Below are 21,960 nucleotides of genomic sequence, written 5' to 3' on the forward strand. Positions count from 1 at the left end.
AGAATCTATCAGTGAGGGAAAGCTAAAAACTACCAAAGTATGATGTGGAGGAAAGGAAATCCAGGGGTTGCAGGGGATGATCTGGGATTCCAAAGCAAGGGGAAAGTGGAAAGGAGAGGGGCTGCTCTGCTCAGATTTGAGCTTAGTAGATGTCGCTGAGGAACTGAGAAAGTGTTCAGGTGATTGGCTCTGGTGTCTTTGAGATGTAAGTGAGCCTCAGAGGAGGATGCTCACATTTCTATTCATCTGGGAGAAAATGCAACTCTCAAAAGTCTGGATATGGTTCTGAAAAATGTTAAAGCACAAGCATAATTAATTCAAACTTAGTTTTGATATAATATTTGCTACCATGGCCTCCAATTTTCCTTTAGTTTCTGATATAAAATGATTAATAAATTTGTGTTAAAATGAAAGAAATCTTTCCCTTTTGGGGGTAAGAATCCATTTTTAAAATATAGTTTTATATAATGAATGTTTTATAAGTCAATTGCTCTTTTTGAAGAGTCCTTGGTATTCTAAGATTCATTATGCATCTAGCTGATGTTTCATGAATGTTCCATATTAATCATTCTATACTGTTTTGGGTATAGATGTGGAAATCTAGTTAGCTCAAGATCTAAAAATTTAGTTCAAATGCAACTCAACATTTCACTTTCAGATATGTATAGACCATAAATTGCAATTGCTATGAATTTACATTATGGGAGTTGCACATAAAGGATTAATTTTTTCTAAATCGGATGTTAACCAAAATGGAAATTTATAAAATTCATTGCTCCTTATTTAATTAATGAAAAAGTTAAAAAATAATTAAATAGAACAGGTGAATGATTCAGATATCTTTGTATATTTATTGATTAAATATATAAATTGAAATTTTCATTTTACTTCATAACCAAACATTTTTTATATTTTAGTTGGCTAAGGGATTACTCTATTTGCTGGTTTAGACACAGAAGAATAATTTTCTATTTTCAAGGATGTCTATGTGTCAATACATGTAGAGAATTTCCTTCTCTGGGGGGAAATCAGATTTTACTTATCTTTTCTTCCCTTTGTACTTTCACAATATCTTTACAGTGAATAAAATGTGTGTGATGCTAAATAGAAATAATACTTTCAATAGGGCTAGGATTGTGGCTTAGCGATAGAGCATTTACCCAGCACCACATTAAAAATAAATAAATAAATAAAGGTATTGTGTTCATCTATAACTAAAAAATAAATATTAAAAAAAGAAATAGTACTTTCGGGGGCCCAAAAGAATATGAATGTAGTTTAGTAACATTTCTCAATTGCTAATCAAAAGTTTTTCCTTCTAGACATTTTACCTTGAAAAATATTGTTGTCTGATTAAAAAAATATTCTTAGAAATAGGCAAACTCTTGAAGGTTTCCTCTATTTTTGAGCACAAATGTATAATTGAGAGCTATCCAACTTCTCACACACTGTCCCTATCTGTTATTGATATCAAATTCACCTAACAAAAATTTAGCATTTGAACTATTTTAAAATGTATAATTCGGGGTTATTAAATATATTTATGATTCTATACAATTTACACTGCTGTCAAACTTCTAAACATATTCATCACCCCCAAAAGAAATCCTATACAATTAAGCAGTCACTTCCCAAAGCCCTCTATAATACAGCCCCCACCACCACTAATCTTTGAGTCTATTGGTTTGTCTCTTCTGGGCATTTCATGTATAGGAAATCATAAATACAAAGTCCTTGGGACTGGCTTCTTTCAATCAGCATGTTTTCAAGGTTGATACATGCAACTTTATTCTTTTTATGGCTGAAAAACATTCCACTTTATAGATATACCACATTTCATTTATTCATTTACCAATTGAGGAACGCAAGATTTTTAGTCGTCTTTTGGCTATGGTGAATATTGATAGTATAAACATTTGTGTACAAGTTTTTGTGTGAACCTGTGTTTTCTTTTCTCTAAGGGTAAGATTGCTGGGCCTATGTCACAACTCTTTCTTTTACCAAATTGTGAAAGTAGCAAACTTTTCCAAGGCCATAGCACTATTTTACATTTCTATCCCCAAGATATGAAGGTTCCAATCTCTCTACATTCTTGCCATCACTTTTCTTTTTTTAGTTTTAAAAAATATACTTTAAAATTATAGATATCCTAATAGGTGTGAAGTGGCTTCTCTTTGTACTTTTGGTTTGCATTTCCCTAATGACTACCGGTGTTGAACATCTTTTCTTGTGTTTTCTATCATTTGCATCACATTTAACATGATATTATAGTTATACTTCTGTATTTCCAGTTGAGATGGCTTTTTATTTCTCTTTTATTTTATTTTCTTGCCTAATTGACCTGATGAGAACTTCAATGTAACATTGAAATAGAAGTGGTGAGAGCAGAAATACTTATCTTGTTCTTTATTTTGCAGAGAAGACCTTAGTATCTCATAACTAAGTATGATGTTAATTGGGAAAGTGCCCTTTTATTTCTAATTTGTTGAGTATTTTTATCATGAAAGAGTGTTAAATTTTGCTAAATGCCTTTTTTTGTTGTTGTTGTTGTTGGTTGAGGTAATTATTTATTTATTTTGGTATATCACATTGATTGAGAACCACTTTTGGTCATAACACATAATCCTTCCAATATGCTATTAGATGTAGCTCCAAGTATTTTTTTTTTTTTTTTTTTTTGGAGCTTTTGCATGTATAGGGACATTGGTCTGAACTTTGCCTAGGGTGTCTGATTTTTGTTTGATTTCAGTGTCGGGATAATATTGACTTCATAGCATGAGTTAGCAAGTGCTCTTCTCTTTTCCGTTTTTTGAAAGAATTTGAGGAAGATTGGTATGTGTTCTTTAAACCCTTTGTAGAATTCACCTGAAGTTCAGACTTTTCTTTGTTGAAAGTTGTTTTTATTTTTCCTGATTAATGATTTATTTTCTTTATTTGTTATACGTCTGTTCAGATTTTCCATTTTTCTTTGGTCAGTTTCAATAGTTTGTATTTCTAGGCCTTGGTTAGCTTTACCTAGGTTATTTAATTTGTTGTTCGACAACTGCTTTAGTATTCTCTTATAATCCTTGTTGTATCTGTTAGGTTGGCAGTAATGTCTTTGATTTTATTCTCGATTTCAGGAGTTTGAGGTTGTGATTTATTATAAAGATTATTGATTATTTAGGAGCATTGTTTAATTTCTAAATATTTGAGATTTATCCACACTTCCTTCTGTACTCAATTTCTAATTTCACTTTGCTGTGGCCAAAAAATATACTTTATATAATTTCAGTCTTTCAAAATTTATTACAACTTGTTTTGTGACTAAATATATGGTTTATCTTAAAGATTGCTCCATGAACACTTGAGAAAAATGCGTATTCCATTTTTGTTGGGTGGAGTGTCTTATATTTGTCAGTTTTTGCTTCATATATTTTTGGGATCTGTTATTAGATATTTATGTTTACAATTGTATGTTGCTGGTAGATTGACATTTCTATCATTATATAACATCCTTCCTTTGTCTTAATGTATTTTTTTTGATACTAGTATATCTATTGTAACTACTATTTGACTACCATTTGCATGGAATATCTTTATTTTCATCATTTCAACCTATTTATTTTAATTGTCTAGCCTTTTTCTTAGGGTGACCAAGCAGAAGGCCACTTTCTTAGGGCATGTGAATGTATTTTGTCTGAGGTTGTTTAATATCTATTGAGATTTCCTATTTCCCATTGAAAAATTTTTGCTTAGCTCCTCATCTTCTCTATTTAGTGGTAAGAGACAACACATCTCTTCCTTATGTTTACTTATGAACTGTCTCCCTATTTTAAATTTGTGTCTCTCCCATGAACCCTCCTTGCCTGGTGTCTCCAAGGGCCTAGCCTTTTGAGGGTTCTGCAGGATAAAATGGCTCTCGTTATTTATGGCTATTTAAACCTAAGGGTCATTCAACTAAATCAAATTCTTTCATCTTTCTTTTCTATTCTATCAGTGTGTGTGTGTGTGTGTGTGTGTGTGTGTGTGTGTGTGTGAGAGAGAGAGAGAGAGAGAGAGAGAGAGAGAGACAGAGATGAGTATGTGTGTTTATAGATATTTTAATATGAGGTCTCCCATATGAGTGAAATATCAGGAAGGGAGTCTTCAACACATTTGGTTATCTTACAGTCTCTTTCTGGAAGTCACCAATGGTTGCAGCACAGCTCAAAACCAAACAAAGATCTCTCCAGTGTCAATGAGTCTTAATAAGATTCTACCATCAATTATTGCCTTCAGGTTTGAGAAGGAGTGTCCAAACTTTCCCCTACTTTCTGAAGGAACAGAAACCATCACCATAGTCACTCCAATCAGAAACTGATTACTTCTGAGTCTTTCTCAAGACTCTGCGTGGGGCTGGGGATATGGCTCAAGCAATAGTGCGCTTGCCTGGCATGCGTTCGGCCCAGGTTCGATCCTCAGCACCACATACAAACAAAGATGTGTTGTCCACCAAAAACTAAAAAAATAAATAAATATTAACAAAAAAATTCTCTCTCTTTCTCTCTCTCCCCCTCTCGCTCTCTCTTTAAAAAAAAAAAAAAAAGACTCTGCCTGTAAGATGAACAATGAGATAGTATTGGCCTCGATGGACAAAGTTAAAACTCTCCTGAGGCATCAATTTAAGTAGTAAAATTTGAAGACTCAAGGAAGAGAGATTCTGATTTTATGAAAGCTCTCAAACCCAGAAGCAAAAGTTTCACAAGTCACTGGGAAAGGGTAAGAGTCTATAGGAATGGGTGATCTTGTTATGAGCCATGACAAATGCAGAGGATTTCCTATACATGGTAAGTTTGAACTTTTGTCAGGGGTTGTTTAATATCTATTGAGATTTCCTATTTCCCATTGAAGAGTGTTTGCTTAGCTTCTCATCTTCTCTATTTGGTGGTAAGTTGAACCAGGAACTGCTGTTCCAAGTTTCTTGCTTTCTAAGTCTTTGTTTTGAATCCGAAGATCTCAGTTTTGATCTCAAGGAAAAATGAATTATACTTCAGCTTTCTTTATTCAGATAGCTACGTATCCAGAATTAGGAAGCACATCTAGTTTCCCAGTTGCTTTACTTGCTAGAAAATATTTTTAAAATGTAAATTTCATCTCTTTTCATCATTATTCCCCTCCCTAAAATGTGAAAATGAAGTAGGATAAGGTTTAAAAAAAATCTAACCGAAGTAGATACTTTTTTCTAACATTATCCTTTCTACCTGTGTGGTGGCCTTCTAAGGACATAATATTTATATATTTTTTTATATTTTCTTTCTTCTTGGTAGCATATTTTACTGTGAACTATGAAGAAGTTCTAAATATAGTCAAATGGAAGAATTTTAAAAAGAAATAAAATTAGGTCTTGAGATTATTTGAATATCCAAATGCAGCAACTATATACAATTGGGCATATTTCCTTTCTGTTATCTTCTCACTTCTTTATTCCTTAGGGATTTAAAAAATACACAATACATTGTAAATTTTTTATGTTATTGTGTATTTAATAAGTATCAATTTAAAGTGCAGTATAATGCTATTGATTGGATATATTATCATCTTCTTAACTCATTTTTTATTGTTTGATGAGTAAGTAATTTAAATATTTTGAGTGCAGGAGTGATATCAATTTCATACCCATCAGAAATATTCAGTGCCCTCACAGCACCACTTTTCTCTGTGAACATATGCCCTTCTCCCATGCAACCAAGTAACCAACCCATCTATTTTCTAAATGCTAGAACCCCCACTGGAGCCTGCCATTTCCTAAACTCAGACTTTCCCCTTTCACAATTCAAACTAACATTCAGAAAACTGTCTGCTCAATTAATTAACAAAATGATGAATTAGATTGGATTGTTCTTACTACTACCCCTAGGCTTTAATTACTTGTCCAGTCTAGTGTCTATTTCTAAATACAGACTTATTTATTTATCCTCCATTTACCAAGCTTCTTATAGAGTTCTACACACCCATGACTCCATTTATCTCCTGCATTGCAATTTAGCTATAGTACATTCCTCCCTCCCATTCTACCAAAATTGTTCCCACTGAGATCATCAGTGTCTGCTGTATTATGACACTTTATAGTTCTCCTTTTACTTGACCTTTGACCACTTCTGCCTTAAATGACATGATCATACACTGAATTAGTTAAGCCAGAAATCTAGTAGCCAGTTATTCCTCAAGTTTAAAATTTGTATATAGAATTTTCAGAGTGCCTATTATAGCTATAGTCTAATATATAAAAACAAATATAATTGTAATACATACAAGGAAGAAAACCTCATAAAAGAAATATAACTTTAAAAAACAATAAGTGAAAATTCCTGAACTGAAAAATATAGTGACTAGAATAAAAAACTTATTGGATAAGCACAATAGCAGAAAGAAGATAATATATGAAAGTCAGTGAACTTGAAGATAGAGTAACAGAAGTGATATAATTGGAAAAAAACAGGGAATAAAGATTTAAAAATAATAAATAGATCCTCAGGCGCTTTGTGGACAAAAGTAACACATGTAGTGTATGTAAAATTGGAGTTCAAGAAGATAAGAAAAGAGAATGGGGCTTAAAGTTAGTTTAAAAAGTAATAACTAAAAATCTCCCATATTTGGTTAAAAGTCATAGCTTGACATATTCAAGAATTTCAGCAAACTCAAATAGAATTACACATGCATGGTTGTTTATTTCTTTTTCTTCTGTTTATTGACCCTACTCTAGAAAATATTTATTTCTTAACAGTTTTGGTTGTGATCTGAACAGTGTTCAATATTACCTTCATTAATATCATGATAACCTTTATTTTATTTTATTTTTTATTTTGAGACAGGGTCTCGCTAAGTGGCTTAGGGCCTAGCTAAGTTGCTGAGGCTGGCTTTGAACTTCCGATCCTCCTTTCTCAGCCTCATGAGTAACTCGTGCCACTGCTCCTGGGCAGGCTTTGTATTTTGTAGAAGTTGAAATTTTCATTTGTAATCATAGACCTTTTATTTGCAATGTACTGAGGACTATTATAAATAGTCAATGAAAAAATGACTTACAAACATGTTAGCAGATACATGAGATAGACATTAGTGTTAGGTGGAAAGAAATGTTTGTGTAGGATCAAATTTTATTTCAGGAAGTCTTTTTTAAAGTTATTTTTGAAGCTGTAGACGGACAGAATGCCTTTATTTTATTTGTTATGTGGTGCTAAGGATCAAACCCAGTGCCTCACACGTGCTAGGCAAGCACTCTTCCACTGAGCCACAACTCCAGCCTCTGTTTTGAGAAAATTGAAGTTGATCTTATAGCATCTACCCCCCTAGAGTCTCTACATTAAAGGTGTTTCTGAAGCTCATGACTCTTCTTCCTGTTTTGAAAGTACAGCAAATAAAGACTGTAGTTTACTTAGAGAGTAAGAGATCATTAAATTGCAAAGATAACCTAACACCTCTTTATTTACTTTTCACCATCTTGAGTGCACCACCATCATCTGCCCTAAAAGTGCACCTTTTTCTTTAACTACAAAATGCCTTCAGATGAACCTTTTCTTCGACTCACAAAAAATGCATTAGTGAATGGATATATCATTCTCATGTGAGCCATTTTCTAGGCCTTGATTTCTTTTTGGCTTAAATAAAGTTCACGTGAAATTATAACTCCATGTCCACTTTTGGAGCACTGAAACTTAATGAGTTAATACAAAGAATATAGTAAAGCTTTGTTTAAGACCTGGAGATCTATTTCCATGAAATAAAATTTTCCTATTGAACTTGGCCGCAAAAGAATTATTTTGACTGTGACCCCTGGGGCCCTTAGACATCACCACATATTTTTCACAGTTTATTTTAATTGTGCCTTGAAGGTAAAGCATTTAGCCTCGAGTAAATGAGATCAGATTCAATGCTGAAGTAAAGTTCTATAATTTTCCTAAACCTTGTTATATTTTTTTAGAATGTAATAATGACTACAATCTTTCTATCTTCAAGTCCATAGGCCAGTGACTAATAATTAACTCTTTGAAAAGGTGATATAGCACAGCAGTGTGATATCATTTGACTCCATGTATTGTTCAAGTCTGTGGTTTCAGTTAGTCAAATATTTTATAATTTGCATCAACATTGCCTATAACTCAGCAGAAAGGACCTTTTAACCGGGATCCAGGGTCCCAGGATGTGTGGTTCAGTGCTTAATTTCTCTGTCTGCCTCTGCTTCCTGGAACTTTCAGACATCTTTTTAGTAATTCAAAAGCAATATATTCCAAGGGTAGAAATCCAAATAGTACAGATGGTTGTGTGATGAAAGGAATGTCTCCTTCTGATGTTAGATATGCAGTTCAACTAGTCCCTTTTCCCCAGGCAACCACCAGGGTTCGGTTTCTTATATATCCTGCCTGGAAATGTACCCGCATTTATGTCTAAACATACTGAATTTCACCTTGCCTTTTAATTTAAAAATAGACTGTAGAAATTGGTCTACATTAATACATATGTTACTTATTAGCAAATACATAATTCATAAGAATTCCTAGAATTGGAATTGTTAGATCAAAGGATATGTATGTTTATAAAGATTTTTTGATCTATTTGGAATTTATTTTGATAAGAGCTAGGAATCTAAACAAATCCATTTCCAGATAGTTCTCCAGCACACCTTACTGATCAACATATCTCTCTCTCTCCTCACTGCTCCATAACACAGCTGTTATAATACACTAAATTCCCATTATATATATTATTAGTTCATTCTCTTTAATTGATTTCTTTATTCATTTTTAAAAATTATCATTGTTTTGGAATACATTTTAATATCTAATTAGGTTACTCACCTAGGTTTGCATGTTTATTTTTGACCTAATGGGTAAAATTAAATTTTTTATTCTAGTTAAAAAAATAATTCTGAAAGTTTTCTTTTTTCTGGGATCATAATCTGTGGTATGGTTTATGAAGAGTTAAAATCATTACAGCATACAGTCTCACATAATAAACTATGCATATTATTTTAATTTTCTTGGTGATATCATTATTTATGTATCTTTGTCTTTATATTCTAAAATAAGATTATCTCTATTGTTTAATCTTATCAACTTTAAAGATCCATTGATAATTTTCCTTGCAAAACTAGAAAAATACATGTGCTTACATTCCTTTTTTAATTTTATTTTTTAATTTTACTTTTTTTGTAGCTGTAGATGGATAGCATACCTTTATTTTATTTGTTTATTTGTTTATTTTTTGTGGTGCTGAGGATCAAACCCAGTGCCTCACACATACAAGGCAAATGCTCTGCCACTAATCTACAGCCCCAACCCAACAAATTAATTTTTTTTTTTTTTTTTTGCAGTGCTGGGGATTGAACCCAGGGTCTTATGCATGCAAGGCAAGCACTCTACCAACTGAGCTGTATCCCCAACCCCACATGTTTCCATTCCTTATACCATGTTCTTTCTTTCATTCTTTCTCTGAATATTAATTAGATTGTTCTTCAACCTATTCATGATTTATTCGTATTTTATTCTTTCACTGCAATATCCAACCTTTATATTTGAGTGGATTAATTTACTCAACCATTTTTAAACTATTCTTAATTATTTTTGAATACCTTAATGTTTAAGAATTTGTTATTTGCTTTTGTTTGTGCAAAATAGCTCAACTAGGAATAAGATATTTACATATTATATTTGCTTTACTGTCTTATGGCAACTAAAGTTTTCATGGCAAACAAAATTATTCCTTATGTACCCACCTGCAGAGGAGAGTTGATATATTTTTTGTCATGGGTACTTAACAGTATCTTTCAAGTCCATTTTTGAAATCTTGGACTTGAAAATTTTATTTCAGTTTTAGAGCGATACAATATGCCTTTTCAATGTTTTATTTTCTGGAAGTTTTTTTCTATTTTATCTTTTAGTAAACTTGTGCCTCATTTGCTTTGTTTCCTTTCCTAGCAACACTTATGCATATTTTAGAATTCTTTTGTCTGTCATATTCTTTCATTTTTCCATATTTGTACAGTGTTTATTCTTTTCATTTTATTCTGCTCAGTTTCCTCAGTTATGTGATTCCACATGTTCACAACTTTGTTTTCAATATGTTTGGATTTTTTGACATTTCTAATGTTTTGTTCATTTAAATTATGATTTTATTTTCCTGTTTATTTTATTTCATTAGTTTTATAGAAAAGCTTTTTCCTACTTGACCTTTATTTGCCTTTTAGAAATATGTTTTTCTGGTGTAGTGTTTCTGGCCTTTTCTTTTCTTTTCCTTTTAGAAAAAAGAAAATTTGACTTGTTAGCCAAGGAGAAACAAAGGGAACTCCTGTCCCAGAGACTGTGATTCTCCCTGCCATAGGGAGCCCAGGGCTGTGTTTTTGGTTTTATTTGGATGTAATTTTTTTTACATATAAAAATATAGTAGTATGTATGATATTATAAGAAATATATATATAAGTAATATACATGTATAATTTTTTATATATTTATATTTTTTGTATCTACATATTATATATGGTTTATTTCTAGTTATTATTCATCTTAGAATTAGGACTTCTTTTTTTAAAGGAGGGAAGAATCATAATAATTTAGCAAAACTAAAGAAAACATAATCCTACTGGGGGTATAACTCAGTAGTAGAGCACATACCTATTGTGCATGAGGCCCTGGATTGATCCTCACAACATACAAACAGACACACACAGACACACACACAAAGAGACACAATAGCTAAAGGTACATAAACACAATGGAATATTACTCAGCCTTAAAGAAGAATGAAATTATGGCATTTGCAGGTAAGTGGATGGAGCTGGAGAATGTCATACTAAGTGAAATAAGCCAAACCCAAAAAACCAGAGGACGAACGTTTTCTCTAATAAGCGGATACTGATCCATAATGGGGATTGCAGGGGAGAATGAGGAGACTTTGGATTGTGCAGAGGGTGGGAGGGGAGGGGAGGGGTGTGTGAGGATGGGAAGGACAGTGGAATGATATAGACACTATTACCCCATATGCATGTATGATTACACTACCTGTGTGACTCTGCACCAAGTTCAGCCAGAGGAAAGAGAAGTTGTGTTCCATTTGTGTACAATGTGTCAAAATGCATTCTACTGTCAGGTATAACTAATTAGAACAAATTAAAAAATACAAAATTAAAAAAGAAATAAGAGAGAATAAAAAAGAGGTAATGGTGGTGTTAGTAGTGACAGTTGGGGATATGGAACATTTAGCCTAGCATGTGCGAGGACCTGGGTTTAATCCCAGCACTGAAAAAAAAAAAGTCAAGAAAAATATGCTCCTTTGAAATAAGAGCATGGAGAAGAAGTGAGAAAGCCAAACAAAAATGATAAAATAGCAGAAAGAGACAAATAGTGAACTGGTAGACCTCCATAAGAAATGGGAGAGAAAGAAACCTTACAGGAATCAAGACAATGTAAGAGAAAACACAGTCAGTGATAAATCCAACAGGTTTGAGAAATTACTTCTCAGTGGCACAGCTGGGTTTTTTTTTTTTTTTTTTTTTTTTTAGAGCAAGTACAGTGAAGGGCTGCAGGAATAAGCTACCTTAGTATATTGCCTTTTTAGCCTTTATACCATGGAGAATAAACCCTGGGTTGTGGGTTAGGTGCTGCTCATATATGGCTGAATACCATTTGGGATCATATTGAAAATTCCTGTCAAAGAATTTCTGCATCATGATTTAGTGTTCCTCTCTGACCTTACCAAGAACTGCTTATTATCCTCCATCTTTATTCTCTCTGCCCATCCCAAAAGATGGATTTTTCTTTCAGTGTCAGTTTTTTCCTTTGCTTCATCTCTTTTGCCACAGTGTGTTGGCCAGCGACAGTGGTGTGTGCCTGTAATCCCAGCAGCTCTGGAGGCTGAGGTGGGAGGATTGCAAGTTCAAAGCCCGCCTCAGCAATTTAGCAAGGCCCTTAAACAATTTAGTGAGACTCTGACTCAAAATGAAATATGAAAAGGGCTGGGAATGTGGCTTGGTGGTTAAGCATCACTGGGTTTAATCCCTGGTACCAAAACAAAAAACAAAACAAAACAAAACAAAACCAGCTATAGGAATTCTCATGCAACCAGTCTTTGGCTTTCCAAGCTTGGAGCGGTTGATTTCATTCCTCAGCAGGTGACCTCGGCTAGAGATCAGAGTCGTCCTGGCTCTGCTGTCACTTTTCTTTCCCAATGGGGGCTAACACTATCCTTGAAAAATTTCTTTAAATATGGCTCATCATTGAGACTGTATGCATATCTACATTTATAGTTTGTAGTTATGATTTCTCTTCACATTATAGTTTATTTTGTTTTAAAGAGGAGAGCTTTTTAAGAAAGACATTCCTTTGGACAAAAATATTGCTCTCTCATTGTCATTCCTTGTGGAATGGAGATACTGAGTTAAAAGACATGGCGACACTTTTAAGTCAGAAACATCTTAGCCTGAATTTATCTTCATCACATTATAAGGCCAAGGAAAGTCCAGGCAATGGCAGCTGCCTATAGGGTGAAGCAGCTGACGCTGAAAGAGGTAATGCCTTATAGATCCAGCACTGACTCATGGTGATAGCCACTGGCATCCTTCTCCAATGATGACTCTGAATGTCCTTGGCTCCTGACGCTATCTGATCAAGGGAGGATGTTAGATCCATTCATTAATAAACCTGGAAATGGCAATGCTGCCCATAGGTCAAGGATAAGCCCAACTGCCTACATTCCAATAGCTGGATATACCATCATTTATTACCTGCCACAGTCTGGCTGGGCACAAAATCACGAGCCACTCACAGCTTTGTAGATTCAAAAGCAATTCTTTATTCCCGAACTCACACCGACACTCTACAAAAACACGTTCTGAGGCAATCCACATTCTCTGTCCAAATACTCTCTGAATCCCGGGAGAACTCAACGGGAACTACAGGAGCGGACACGCCTGAGGCAGCAGGATATGCCCTATTCCCAGCAGGGTACACCTTAAACCTGGAACCGCCCTAAACCCAAGGAGAGCCCTAAACCCTGATCCGCCCTGGTCCTTGAGCAAGGTCACCTTACATGCAATGTCACTGCAAAATGTCCAAGGCAAGTCCATTTTACCACGAGTCCTTCCTCTAAGCAACATGGGGTACGCTGGCAAGGAAATTGTCATACCTACTTGGCTAATGGCTCTCAGCAATTACCCAATTCCTTTTGCTAGATATTTAATTCATTTTCTATTTTTATTTATTATAAATGAAGTTGAAAATTTCTTATACCAAAAAAAAAAAAAAAAAAGGCTAAGCCCAAGGTGTTCAGATGGCTTCCAAGTCACAGAAATACCTCCTACTACTTCAGCTTATAGTCTTTGATTGGACCACATCCATCAAATTCTGGGCCTTCTACAAAATATTTACTAAATGAATTAATGCTTTCATTATCTTCTGGACTTTGAGTCAAGCTTTCACTCTGCCTGCTCATCTGGGAACTTGTTATTATGCTTCTGTTCTCTCTAGGTCTTTGTCTTCTCTTTTCTGTCTATACCTAGGGAATCGCCAGTGGATCTAAGGTTTATTTAGTCAGGATGATCTCATTTTGAGTTCCTGGACTTAATTATATCTGCAAAGACCTTTTTTCCAATAAGCTTACCCTCAGGTTCTGGGAGCCACCAGTCAACCCACTACAATTGCAAAACACGTGTTGGATAATATACTGATGTGTAACACAAATATATGTTTATCAGTAATAAGATGCTGTATAAGCAATTTGTAAGCTGAGATTTATGTGAAATTCTCAGAAAGTTAGTTATAACTTCAGTTCTTTCTTACACACTGAACTCAAACGTGACAGTGACTCACACAGTGGTAAAGGAAAATGAATGGATAACTGTAAGGCCATTTAAATGCCCATCTCTGCAGAGAGTTGGGATTTTACTTGTTGCTATGCTCATCCACAGATGGGACTCTCCTGACGATGACACTGCTTCCAACTCCAACTAAGTTTGCTCTGTTCTCTTTGCATTGTGCTTTGCTTGACCTTGTATGGTCCCAAATTTTGACATATACCTGGTTCTTTGAAACTTCCCCTCCTACACTTAGCCACCCTGTGGTGCTCCTTGTCTCATTTTAGCACACACTGGATTTTCAGTGAAGAAAATATTTTCGAATTTTGCTATTCTACTTAGGCTCATTTCGTGGCAATTCCATTAAAAAGGAAAACTAATAATCAGGGGACACTCAACTTGTTAAATGCTGAACAGAGGAGTTTAGGAAATCTACTTGGATTCACAAGGCAAATGACTGGTAAAACTCAGTGTAGAGCCCAGGTCTTTCTGACTTTAGAACCAAGCAGTTACTATGCCATGATGTTCCTTTGGAAAGTGGCCACTTAGACCAGGGCTGGATTCATGTTTCCCACTGTGTGCAAGTTTTATTAAAAATCCAATAAACAAACTGGGCATGGTCGCACATGCCTGTAATCCCAGTGACTCCAGAGACTGAGGCAGGAGGATCATGAGTTCAAAGCCAGCCTCAGCAACTTAGTGAGGCCCCATGCAACTCAGTGAGACCCTGTCTCAAAATAAAAAATAAAAATAAAATAAAAATTAAAAAAGGGCTAGCAATGTGGCTTGGTGGTTAAGTGCCCCTGGGTTCAATCTCTGGTACAGAGAACAAAAAAACAACACAAAGAAATCCAATAAACTGTCTCTATGGGATCATCTGTCTCCTTGAAATTAGTGTAGAAAAATCAAATAAATTATCTAAGGGATTAATTACTCAATTAAATAAGTTTTCAGAATTATTCTATATAATTTCCTGGCTTTTGATAAAAAAAAGTCATTTTTAATGACTGTACATGTAACACAATTCATATAAGTTGTAGAGCATTAATATAACCTGTTCAGTTGAAAAGGTGTAGGAGAGGTGGCAGTGGAGAACCATGATGAAGATAGTAAGGTGGGCAAGAGTGGAAGGCCCTGCCACAAACAATAAGGAAAGTATTTAAATTATATGACACAGCCTAAAGACACAAAACATTTCATTTCCCTTTGCATGAAACTGGTTTGACCTTCACAGTTCTGAAATAACAGGAACTATTATTTCCCTGGTAACTGTACTGCATTTTAGTCTAGTAGTTAAGCAGAATGCTCAGCATGAATAAATATAGGTAGAAATTGTTAGGGAAGATTTCTATGAAGAGTGCATGTTGAGCAGTAATATAAATGTAAGAGCTTACAGCAAAATGAAATTCATAATATAAAGGGCAAACCTGCCTAGGAGAGAATTTTAGGTAAATTTTGGGTTGAAAAACTGATTCCCATTTTGTTTTAATAGTTAGTAATGTAGGGTGGCTGAGCTGACGGGTTTCAGTTGAGTGGCTCGTGTAGCATTATCTTGTGCTTGATTCAGCAGAAACGTGTGTGACTTCTGTAGGACTATGACAAATGGCTGAATTCCCTCTTCCTAAATTCAAAATTAATGACTAAAAACATTATCAGCAAGGTAGGTTGTCAAAAAAAATAGTGTAGGTACTTTATCTAGAAATGGTATATTTTTTTTCTTAGATAAACCCTGAGGATTTTATAGGATTGTTCAGGAGGAGAGATTTATGTAATTTTGAATTTAGCTATGGCATTAGCTAAAGGCAACTGGAAAAAAAGAACCAGAGATGCTTATTTTTTAAAAAAAAATTTCCTGTGTGATTCCCTGAATTTGAAATATGCAATGAAGGCTTGTTCCTAATTTAAAAGACTAGCTGGGGTCACAGAGCTTATGGGAACACCAGAAGATCCCTAACATCATATCTAGATAGCATGAACCCTTAAAAGTTGCCAGCATCCTTTTAGGAATTATTTACAAAATGCATACATTTTGTTCTTACTAAATTTCATACTTAACAAATTCATACATTTAGCCACATATATTGAGCCCAAGTGTTTTCCAGCCACTTCATAGAGTTATAGAGAAATGAAGCATAGTTCCTACCCTTACAGCTGTTGAAGGGGTGGGCCTGTGAATATGGGGTTGCACCAGGCAAAACTCTGGGTGCTGAGGGACTGCAGAGGCTGCCAGAGAGCCCAGCTGGCTCCACATGACTCCATGAGAGTTGGGAGAAGGAAATTATGCCATCTCCTGACCTGATTCATCTTCTGTAAGATACTGGGAAACAACCACCTATTCTTCAGGGTGATGGTAAGAATTATACTAGATCAGATATGTAAGGAAGTTTGAGCATGTGGGTACTCCATGTTTTTACTGTAATCATTATAGATGGATTCTGTTCTCTTTCTTTGGCCTGAAATGTATGAATTTTAAAATATGAACAGAAAAAGTAAACTATTAGACCAGTTTAACTCTTAGGCCAGCTATTTAAAAATGCTCAATTTAAATTATCAAGTTATCTGAACATGGAAAAGAAGAGATACAAATTAATTTCCTATTACTGCTGTAATAATTACTACAAAATCTGTGGCTTTAAACAATACAGATGTATTACTTTCATTTTTGTAAGTCAGAAGTCTGAAATCACTTTTACTGGGCTAAAATCAGGGTAGAGGCAGGGGTGAGTTTTTCTGGAGATCAGGGGAAAATCTCTTCCTTATTTTTTCCAGCTTCTGGAACCTGCTTATGTTCCTTGTCTTATCACTGCTTTACTCCAATGTCTGCCTCTAGGACTACATAAATTTTCCTCCCTTTGATCTCCTAACTTTCTTTTGTAAGACACTTGTGATTACATTGGCTCACCTGGATATTCCAGGTTAATCATCTCAAGATCCTTAACTTAGTCATATCTTCAAGGTTCCTATTGTCATATAAAACAACACAGGTTCTGAGTGTTAGGGTACAATCATCTTTGGGCCATTGTTCAGCCAACTGCAAGATATAAAAATCTAAAGAGGGTATCTTTGCTTATGGGAAGACCATGACAGTTTTCACTGTCCATAACACATGTTTGAGCCACTGCATATAGATGGGGCTGGCTTAGAAAGAGAAATGCCTACCAGGGACATTGAGGTATTCACCTCCACCATAGTCAAGCTGAGAAAACCAATGAGAAGTCTCAGTGGTTGGCTTTGAATTCAGGCTCCTGTCCCATCCTCACATGTATTTCATCTGTTAATTGCTATTAGATGGCATTTCTCAACTTCAATAAATTTATACCGCAGCCATGTTGTGGGCAAAGAATTAACAGAATGACAACACTAAAAACCCTGGGTAACAACTGAATTCAATGCAGATATTATTTGAGAACTGTGCATTTGTGCTGAGGGAAAGCTTGTGTTGACTATGATGGAGGAAGTGAAACAAACGAGGCAGAGATGTATTTGTTCTATAACACTCAAGTGCAAGACATGTCATATTGCTTTATTTTTCTAAATCAAATTCAAGCTAAGTCCCTGTACACATAGGTTAGCAAGATACTCAATGTCAGTTATGATTGGAAAGGCCGCCCCCTACCCTTTGAAAACTCAGTCTGGCCAAAAATCTGGGGTGAGGGCTCTGGTCTTCTTTGAGCATGCTCCACCAGACCCTGCTCACTGTCTCTTGCTCACTTGGAACATTTAACTGTGGGTGGATCTGCTGTTCAGAGCCATCATTTCCATTATGAACAACAAAATCAGTGGAAAATTTTCTGTAGTACCTAAGGCCAGCTCCTATGAGTCATTTTTGTCATGCTCCACCCCACCAGGACACTGTGTTGGAAAGGAAATAGTGGTCTCTTCTGAACCAGAACCAGAACCATTTCCCCCAACTTAGAGCTTTCCAATTGTTTTCTAGTCCACCCCCAGCCTCATCCCTTAGAACAAAACCCCATTTCCTTTTCAAGCCCTTGAATTCTTTTGCTCTTGGAATGTGCGAGATAATATGTGTGAGGACACTTGGCACACATAGGAATCCATGCTGTCATTATGATCATTGTTTGCCACTTTCCTTAGGAATTCAGAACAAAAGCTTCTTAACTCTCCCCTGGGAGAGGGGAAATCCTCCGAAGCATGAACACAAAGTCCAGCTGGATTTCTCATTTTTGTGTGATGAGCTACATGAAATTAAGGCATAGGTAATTTCTCTAGCATGTGATTCCACTAAAACAGTTAATGGTTCAAAGGTGAATTGTTCACCCTGGGCACATCTAGACTGCAAAGAGAGAATGTGTTAGTTCACTGTTCATCATTTTTTCCCCATGTCTTTGCTTTTATTCTTTCTGTAGCCACCTCCTCCTTTAAGTACACAATTTATGTCAGCTATCCTAGCAGATAACAAGGAAAATGATGTTCCCTAGTAACGTCACAGGTAACACTCAAAGATATGCACTTCAAAAGTTTAGGTTCAGCTACTTGTGACAGCAGGGTGAATAACTGTGTGATCATTTTACTAGAAGAACCAAAGAGAGAGCAGCTTCTCTTGGTGATATATCTTTTTTTTTTTTTTTTTAAATTGGCTTGAGCTCTTACCCCAAACCTGGTGGATCCACTTTAGTGATTAAAGTGAATTTACTTTCAAATGTTATAGTTTACATATTAATTCTAGGAGCTTATGATTAGGTATATTTAACTTTATTTATTCACTTTTACTTAAAATTCTATTTACTTAATTCAGATGAATGCATTTTTTCTTCTTCTTAGGCACTGAATATAGATTTTGATATTTTCTACTGAGATTTTCTTACTAGTGTGTCTAGTCTTATGGGATCCTGTCTTCTGTTGAGCTTGCCGCTTTCCAGTGAAAATATCCCTGGACCATGTCCTGGTAGCTTCCTGTTTGGTTTTAAGTTGTTACCTAGATTGTCATCTTTGGTCATCACCTCCTCAGTAGGAAGAACTGACACTCTCAGGTTGGTGGAGGATGAGATAGATGGCCATTCCCATTGTCCTGTGATCCTGTAGCCTCAGAAACAGCTAAAAATTTCTGTAAGTTTTATAGCTCCAAGTTGCTTGGAATAAAATGGGGGTACCTTTTACTACAGGACTTGAAAGTGGCTTTCTGGAGGTTCTTAGACCACATGAGAAGATTTTGAATCATTGAAGCATATTGTAAAAATCATGCAAATGCGAAAGAATGTCAAACTCAATGGGTTACCACCACTTTTCAGACAGTCCTGTTTCTTCTCTCTAGAATAAAAAATTGACTTGAATCACTGAATAAAAGTAGTTAAGCAGAAATTCTGCTAAGGAAAAGGAAAAAAAAAAGGTAGCAGTGTTTTTGTAAAAGCCACCCTGCAATACAGATTTTTTTAAACAATAATCTTCAAAAAGTTGAGAACAGGTTTATGTAAATTCTTAGTTTATAATGACTTATTAGTACAAATATTGTGGAAAAGTTTTTAAAAGGTGGGAAATGTTGTTGCATTAATGTTGGATTGTTTTCAGCAGACACAACATCTTTGTTTTTCTTTTTTATATGTGGTGCTGAGGATCGAACCTGGGCCGCACGCATGCCAGGTGAGCGCCCTACCGCTTGAGCCACATCCCCGACCCCTGAATTTTGGTTTTGAATCCTGGGTAGTGTATCTTATTTAGGCATCAGTGGGCTTCACTCCCCTTGCCAAAGAAGAGGGTCTACAGTTTATCGAGTCTCTGGCCCTCCTTGACCAGAAGTTACTGGTCTTTCTGTTTATTTACTGGTCTATTTTTACCATTTTAAAAAAACCTTTTAGAATCATCCTATGATACAGCAAAAATTTTCCTCTTTTGGTCTATTTTGAAGGGATTCAATATATACAGAAAGGATATTTTTTTCTTCTTTGACATTTGGTGGTGTTCTTTATTTTTATTTATTATTATTATTATTTGGGAACTGGGGATTTAACCCCGGGGTGCTTTACCACTGAGCCTAATTCCTAGCCCCCAATTTTTTTTTTTTTTTAATTTTTAAATTTTGAGATAGAGTCTCACTAAGTTGCTTAGGGCCTACTAAGTTACTGAGGCTGGCTTTGAACTTGTGATCCTACTGACTCAGCCTCCCAACTTGCTGGGATTACAGGCATGCCCCACCACTCCCAGCTACAGTTAGTGTTTTGACAACATCTTTGATTTAAAACTTGTTGCTTTTTAATTACATGCATCTAGTGTTTAATACTTCTTATTTGTGATATGGCCTGAGATGCTCTTAAGTTTCCACGTGTTCACATCTGGAATCATGGTTTAAGGTGCTCCACTTTAGGATCCAACATTGTTTGACTCCCTTTCCAAGAGGTGCCAAGATGAATGTGCTCCCACTTTATCTTCCCTTCCCACTTCTCCCTACCTCATGTTACCTAAAGTGAATTTTATTACTCTTTCTAAATTGCTGTGGTGTGTAACATTTACATTTTGTTCTACTCATACTTCTTATGGTTGGATAGTGTCTCTTCAATGATTTCTCCATTCACATCTAATTTTATACTATAATAGTTCTCTTAAAGAAGATCTCAAAGAAATTATGAACCTGATTGCTTGTATGTTTCATATTACTTTTTTTTCCTAGAAAATAAAAACAGTAATTTTACAATACATTTAATGGCAACTGGTAGTAACAATATTTTCCTATTTTGTTTACATGTTCTTTAGACAAGTCTGCAACTTAGCATTGATTATTTGCAAATTGTTCCACTAGCTATACTGTCATTTGTCAAAAGGTGGATCAAGATATCATAGAATCATAGCCATAATATGGTCATACAGAATGATCCTATTATAAATCAGATTGGATTTATCATCAGCACTTATAAAACCAGACCCAGGGAAAGAACTAGGTCTGGGGACATCATGCATGGTCTTAATATAGTGAATGTTTAGCCTGTCCTGATTACTACAAAATCATATTACTTTTATATTTGAAATAATTTGTACATTCTTGGTTTTTATTTTTCCCTTCCTTGAAGACTTGATAGACATTGCTCTCTTGCCTTTTCTAGTGGTTTTTTTTTTTTTTTTTTTTTTTTTTGTAAAGTTTGAGTTCAGCCAGATTTGATTTTAAAAAAATCAATTTTTTTCCGCACATTTTTTTTATTAGTGCATTAGAGTTGTACATAATTATGGGATTTGTTAACACATTTGTACATGCACACAATACACAGCATAACATAATTTGGCCCATGTCACTACCAGCAGATTTTATTCTTTTACACAGGAAAATTCTTTCTTGTCCCCCACAGTTAGCTTTACCGGGTTACATGCTTGGTACTATAGGAAATTCCCCTGATAAATGTGTACATATAATCTATACATTTGATTTTTCCCTTTGTTTTGGGACAATTTTCTTTTATTTTATCTTTGAATATCTACTCTGTTATAGCTCTTAGGAATGTCAGTTATGCACCACTGGATTTCCTTTGGCTCTAATAGTAATTTTCCCTCGATACCTTAAGAATTTTTTTTAGTTCTGTGTTTTTCAGGAATGGCTTATATTTGCCCCCGTTGAATGCCTCTAATGTAGCCTTTATTTATCTAATATTTTCATTTTTCCCTTATATATATTATTTTGACTCTGACATGTCACTTTTGATTACCTGAATTTTCTGATCTTTTCCCTTGAGTCCTATTATGTCTTGTCTGAACTCACTTCAGATGTTCATAATTAATATTCCTTTTATTTAAAGAACACATTTTGTGTGTGTGTGTGCCAGAGTTGTGTATTAATTTTTTGTCTGATTTGTTATAGTCTTGTGTATTTTTTTTTTGTCTGTATTCTGTTTGCTATATTCTTTTCTTTAGGTTTTTGTTACTATCTTCATAGAAGCCTCAGGCTGATTCTTTTTTTCTGTTTATTACTCATTTTTAATGCGCACTGGAATTAGCCATTTAATGATGGACAATATAGAGGGGGATTAAACAGTGCAGCGGGCAGTTTGAATGTTAGAACATGGCTTTGGAGCACATTCTCACTAATATTTTACCCTCGGAATATAAATAAATATGGGTTCTCTCTGTCAATATGCACCAGAGGTCACAAGGGTATATAGTTCCTTCCTTCCTTTTTTTGGTAGGTCTTTCCCTTGCTTCTCTGCAGAGCTGCTGCTCAC

General features: G+C 35.0%; 1 non-coding gene across 1 annotated transcript; it reads right to left on the bottom strand.

Annotated features, from left to right (window-relative positions):
* Positions 1–20,646: 20,646 nt before the first annotated feature.
* Positions 20,647–20,778, bottom strand: LOC143400562 (small nucleolar RNA SNORA72). The gene has a single exon (XR_013091478.1). It is a non-coding gene; the product is annotated as a small nucleolar RNA SNORA72 (small nucleolar RNA).
* Between the last annotated feature and the right edge of the window lie 1,182 nt (positions 20,779–21,960).

This window comes from Callospermophilus lateralis, chromosome 5, assembly GCF_048772815.1.
Source record: "Callospermophilus lateralis isolate mCalLat2 chromosome 5, mCalLat2.hap1, whole genome shotgun sequence".
NCBI lineage: Eukaryota > Metazoa > Chordata > Mammalia > Rodentia > Sciuridae > Callospermophilus > Callospermophilus lateralis.